Source organism: Marmota marmota, unplaced genomic scaffold, assembly GCF_001458135.2.
Source record: "Marmota marmota marmota unplaced genomic scaffold, marMar, whole genome shotgun sequence".
Lineage (NCBI taxonomy): Eukaryota > Metazoa > Chordata > Mammalia > Rodentia > Sciuridae > Marmota > Marmota marmota.
In genome coordinates, this window is record NW_025999977.1 from 17,204,573 (window position 1) to 17,210,840 (window position 6,268).

Sequence of the window (6,268 nt, forward strand, 5' to 3'; positions counted from 1 at the left end):
CTACCTATTTTTTTTTTTTTTTTTTTTTAGTTCTGGGGAATGAATCCAAGGGCTCTTTACCACAGAGCTATATCCTCAGTCTTTTTATTTTTTATTTTGAGACAGGGTCTCAAATTGGCCAGGCTGGCATCGAAACTATGATCCTTCTGCCTCAGCCTCCTGGGTTGCTGGGATTACAGTATGTTATATATCATGCCTGGCTTATGCCAAATGATTTCTAATATTTTAAAGATAGACATTCTTTCCTTAAGGGTCTTTCAGTTCCATCCATGGCAGTTGGAGCTAATGCAAAACCCTATTCTGTTGGAATGTCTGGTTAAACATAAAAACAACAAATGAGCCTGGCATGGTGGCACACACCTATAATCCCAGCGGGTCAGGAGGCTGAAGCAGAAAGACGGCAAGTTTAATGCCAGCCTCAGCAACTTAGAAAGACCCTGTCTCAAAAAATAAAAGGGCTGGGGGTGTAAGTCAATGGTTAAGCTCCTGTGGGTTCAATTCCTGATACCAAAATAAATAAATTAATTAAAATAAAATGTGAAAAGTTCAATGGTCAAGTTAAACAGAAGATCCGAAATGGATGAAGAAAGAATTCAAGAATGAGCTCTGCTTCCTGATTGCCAAGTTCTGACCTGCTTTCCTCTACCATTCCCTTCTGTCATGATGTTCTGCTTCATCTCAGTCCCCAAGCAACAAAGTCAGCCATCTATGGACTGAGACCTCTGAAATCATGAGCCCCAAATAAACTTTTCCTCTTCTTAAAGAAAGAAAGAAAGAAAGAAAGAATTCAAGAATGAAAAATAGATATGATATATAATAAAATTATCCAGAATGAGATTGGAAAATGTAACATAGAGATTAGAACCAGAAGGTACAACATACACCTAATAAGATCTACAAGGAAAGAACGAGTATAAGAAATATGGAAAGATAGCTAAAAATTTTGCACAACTGAAATGAAATTTGTGGGTGTCTTTGTGTGGATATGGTATTGGGGTCTAAACCCAGGCCCTTGTACATGTTAGATAAGCACTGTACCAACAAACCCATACCGCACTGCCACTCCCCACATGTGCCTTTTTAAATTTTTGAGACAGCTTCTTGCTAAACTGCCTTAAACCTGGAGTCCTCCTGACTCAGCCTCCTGAGTAGCTGGAATAAGAGGCATGTGCCATTGCAATCAGCTGAATCTTTAGGTTAAAAAACCACAAAACCCTTGCAAAATTTTAAAAATCCTATATCTAGCTATAATTTAGTGAAATATCAAAACGTTTAACAAAGCTAGATGTGGTGAAGCATGCCTGTAATCAAAGTGACTCAGAAAGCTGGGGCAGGAGGATCATAAATGGAGGCCAGCCCGGGCAATTTAGCAAGACCTTCTCAAAATAAAAAATAGAAATAGCTGGGGATGTGGCTCAGTGGTAGAGTGTCCCTGGGTTCAATCCCCAGTACCAGGAAAAACAAAACAAAAAAACAACAACAAAACAAACACCACTGTAACTCAGCAGAAGTCTGGATAGTTGATTACAATAGAATGACTCATTAATATTTCTAAAGATTATGCTTCCGGCAACAGAGATTCATCCATTTGCCATTATAGCCTCAGTTCAGGTATATCATATACAGAGAAAAGTAAGGCAGGAAAAGACAAGACACTAACAGGCTCTCATTTTTGTTCATTGCTAATAAGTGGGCCAGTAAGTACATCAAAGGCATACATGTCCAATTGATTATTATTCCTACTAATTCCTTCAGCTTGAGGAGGAGTCTCTCTCTTCAGAATATTTTCTTTGAAGGACCTCTGCATTTTTCTGGTCTTCCAAGAAGGGCATTTTTAGTCTGCTGCCTCTAGTGGTGAGATAAGAAGTCAATGTCTACCCCAGAGTCTGGCTGAAAAGATAATGGGCTGTTATCCTCTGGCTGAGTATCCTGACCCCCAAGAGATAAAAATGCTTGGAGCTGGACTGAGAGGTGAAAACCCATACTGGGTTAATCTCCAGTGATAAGCAGACCAAGTCATAAAAAACCCTTACTGGGTTAGTCTCCAGTGATAAGCAGACCAAGTCATAAAAAGAAACCTATGACCTTCCAACTTTCTCACCTGAAAGCATTTCTTCTTCTTCTAAAATTATTATTATTTTGAGTACTGGTGGTTGAACTCAGGGGCATTCAACCACTGAGCCACATCCCCAGACCTATTTTGTATTATATTTGTATTATATTTAGAGACAGGGTCTCACTGAGCAAAAGCACCTTGCTTTTGCTGAGGCTGGCTTTGAACACACAATCCTCCTGCCTCAGCCTCCAAAGCTGCTGGGATTACAGGCATGCAACACCGTGCCTGGCTAAAATTATTTTATTTATTTGTTTATATGTGTTGCTAAGGATCGAATCCAGTGCCTCACACATGCTAGGGACACTCTGCCACTGAGCTACAGCCCCAGCCTACCTGGGGGCATTTCAGTAGTGTTTTATCAGATATATGTATTACAATAATGCTTTCTTTAATGTACACTTTAAATATTTTTTATTTATTTTATTTTTTATTATTTTTTATTGGTTACACATGACAGTAAAATGATCTTGACATTTCATACACTTTATATATTTTTAAAAATATATTTTTTAGTTGGGCTGGGGATGTGGCTCAAGCGGTAGCGCGCTCGCCTGGCATGGGTGCGGCCTGGGTTTGATCCTCAGCACCACATACAAACAAAGGTGTTGTGTCTGCCGAAGACTAAAAAAAATAAATGTTAAAAATTCTCTCTCTCTCTCTCTCTCTCTTAAAAAAATACATATTTTTTAGTTGTCAATGGACCATTAGTTTATTTATTCATTTATACATGGTGCTGAGAATCAAACCCAGTGCCTCACACATGCTAGGCAAGTACTCTACCAATGAGCCACAACCCCAGCCCATATATTTTTAAAATTTTAATTGTTTTTAACCTTTCCAGTTCAGATGTTTGCTTTAGGGAGCTTGACATCACCTGGAATTCCTTTGAAATCTTAATCCAAACATTCCTGTTCTTTTTGATCCCTTGCTCAAGTGACTTCTCTTACTGTCCTTGTACCTTCTCAGGACCTAAACCCTTCATTTCTCAGCTTTCTCTTTTTCAGCCTTCTGCTCTCTTTACTTAGACTTCAACCAATTTACATTTTAACCACTCCCTTCCAAATAACTCAATTATATTTATTTAGAGAACTCAATGAGATAATATAGCTAAAGCACTGGCAAGTGTTCATTAAATGGTAGCTAACATAAACATAAATAAAATTCTCTTCCTCCTTTGTCATTCTATTATACCAGCCATATATGTCTATTATACCAGACATATATGTCATACACTTCTGGGCAGTTGAATATTATTGGAAAATATCACTAAACTGTGCAAACAGATGACAGTAAACTCATGCTTCTATCCTTAACAGCCAAGTAATCTTTATCTTTCTCTAATCAGTATTTTGAATTTTGAGAGCACTCTAAGCTTTCTCCAATCTTTTTAAATCTTCCCATCTCTTCCTAATTCTTATTCTCTTTTCACAGGGGGAAAAAATGAAGAAAGAAAGAAAGAAAGAAAGCATCAGGGAACTTCTCCAACTTCAGCACCAAATCTGCAAAAGTTTCCTGTATTTGCTCCTATTCTTCCCTGTTTTCCTCCTGTGACAATGGAAGCACAGTCTGGTTTACTGCTAAAAGCCATGACTCCTGTTTTCTCCCACTCTGTCATCCTCATCCACATACCTTCAACGGCTCTCCCCTTTGGCTTCTTCTTACCTATATTTTAAAATATCTAAATAGACTGCATCTTAGAAAATCCTTCTTTTTATTCTAGTACTTTGTTATCTCTCCCTTATTATTCCCACCCCATTTAAAAAAAAAAAGTTTGTCTATATTTGCTGCCTCTAATCTATTCACTTCCCATTGTCCTTTGCCATTGTAATCAGATTTCCATTCCTACATTTCATGGAAACTTGCTATCTGCTTTATCAATAAACCCTTTATTCAGTAAAGCCTTCTCAGGTTTCATTTCAATTGACCTGCCAGCCACCACTGGTAGACTGGATCACTTCCTCCTTTTGAAACTCAATGGTTTTATTAATGGCCATTCACCTAGAATGCCTCATAATATTCTGCTTCCAGTGATTATTTTTCCTTATGGTCTTTTCCACTTTTCTCGTTCCATCTTTATGGTTGTGGGGATTGAGCCTACAGGTGCTCTTACACAGAATTACAACCCCAGCCTTTTTATTTTATTTTTTAAAATATTGAGAGACAGGTTCTCACTAAATTGCCCAGACTGGCCTTGAACCTGCAATCTTTCTGCTTCGGCCTCCAGAGTCACTGGAATTACAGTCCTGCGCTACAACACCTGACTTTTCTTTGTCCAAGAGGTCCATCAAGGGTCCATTATTTTCATACTTTCCTCATTTCCCTCCTACCCACCTATATGTTGATTCATATCCCAGTTTAGATCATCCTCCTGATGTGCTTTTCAACTTGACACTTATCCACCCTTAGGCTTTCTGCCTCTAAAGCTGTTTCTGCTGTGTTCTCTCAGTGAAGGACTTCAGATCTACCCAACTTCCCAAGCCAGATAGCATCAGACATCACATCATTTCTTGTTTTCTTTCACTCTTCACATTCAATCAACTAACAAGCCTAGGCCATTCTGCTTGAAATAGGTCTCAAATAACTTCAGCTGACATCCAAGCCATCATTCATTGTGTCATCTTCTTAAGGGGTCCTCCAGTTTTCAATCTTGTTTTTTCCAATCCATTCTCCAAGCAAACGAGAGTGATTCTTCAAAAATGTAATTATTAATTATGAATGTAATGCACTCCACTATTGTCATGTATGTAAGAAATAATTAAAAAAAATGTAATTATTACTATTTTTTTTGTACTGGGTATTGTACCCAGGGATGCTTTACCACCGAACTACATCCCCAGTCCTTTTATTTTTTTATTTTGAGACAGGGTCTCCCTCAGTTGCTTAAGTCCTGGCTAAACTGCTGAGGCTGGTCTTGAATTTGGGATACTCCTACCTCAGCCTCCCCAGCTGCTGGGATTTCTGGTGTGTGCCAACGCACCAACCAAAAATGCAAATTTTAGCACTAACCAAAAATGCAAATTTTATCACGCCACCTGTATTCTTAACATCTTTCACAAGTTTCTTGTCTTCAGGATAAAGCTCTAAATTCTCCAGCATTTCCTTCTCTGTCTGGTTTTTTCACTCCCCTTTTCATACAATCGTCAGCTGGTTTGAATTTCTTTGAATTCCTAGAATACACGCTTGTAGCCTTAGAGCTGTTCTCTCAGCCTAAATATACATTCTCTTCCCTTGTTTTTCTAACCAACTTGCAGTCAACCCTCACAGTTTAACTAAAATATCACTTCCAGGAAACCTGTTACTGATCCAGAGGCATTCTATACCCATCTAACTACTAAGAGCATTGTCTTGTAATCCTCTATAGTGTATGTCTGCTCTAAGTTCCTAAAGGGCAGAAACCAGGTGCCCTTAAACTTTCCATCTTAAAAACCTAAGAAAGCGTTTGGCACACAAAATAGTTCAATTTATATTTGTTGAATAACTTCTTTGGAATGAGGTTGCCAGGTGAATACAAGAAAGGTGGAAACTTAAAAGGGACAGAGTGAAAAATCTGTAAGGAAAAGTGGAATAATACGGGGCCCATAGGTTTTTCCATAAACTCTTTCCTCTAGAAGCTACCCTGCCTGCTTCAACGTGGGGGATCAAGGCCAATTACTTCGCCTGAGGCCACGGCAACTACAGGCGCCCGAGGCCTGCGGTGGGGAGCGTGCCGTCCCAGACAAGGGAGGACAATAGCTTGGAATTCGGCCTCGTGTTTCCGGTGGGGCAGCCTCCCGCTAGGCGGGTGGAGCCCGCGGGTGGGGGCTCCGAGCCCGGCCCACGGCGAGGAAGCGCGGCTCCCAGCGCTCCCGCTGCCACCTCCACAGACGCTGCCGCCGCCCCGCCCCGCCCCGCCCCGGAAGTGACTTGAGGCCCGTCCGGAACCTCTGGGCCTGGCGGCTGCAGCGTCACCAGCGGAGCCGGTGCGGGGCGGGCAGAGCGGCCGCTGCGGCCGCCAACGAACCGGGGACCGCGCGGGGCCCAGCAGCACACCGGCCAGGGGAGGGGGCCCAGCGGTCGGGCCGAGAGCGACGGCCGCCGGCGGCCGCGGGCGACGACGACGCGGAGGAGGCGGAGCCGGCAGAGGGTGGGGGAGCCGGGGGACGGGGAGTAGGT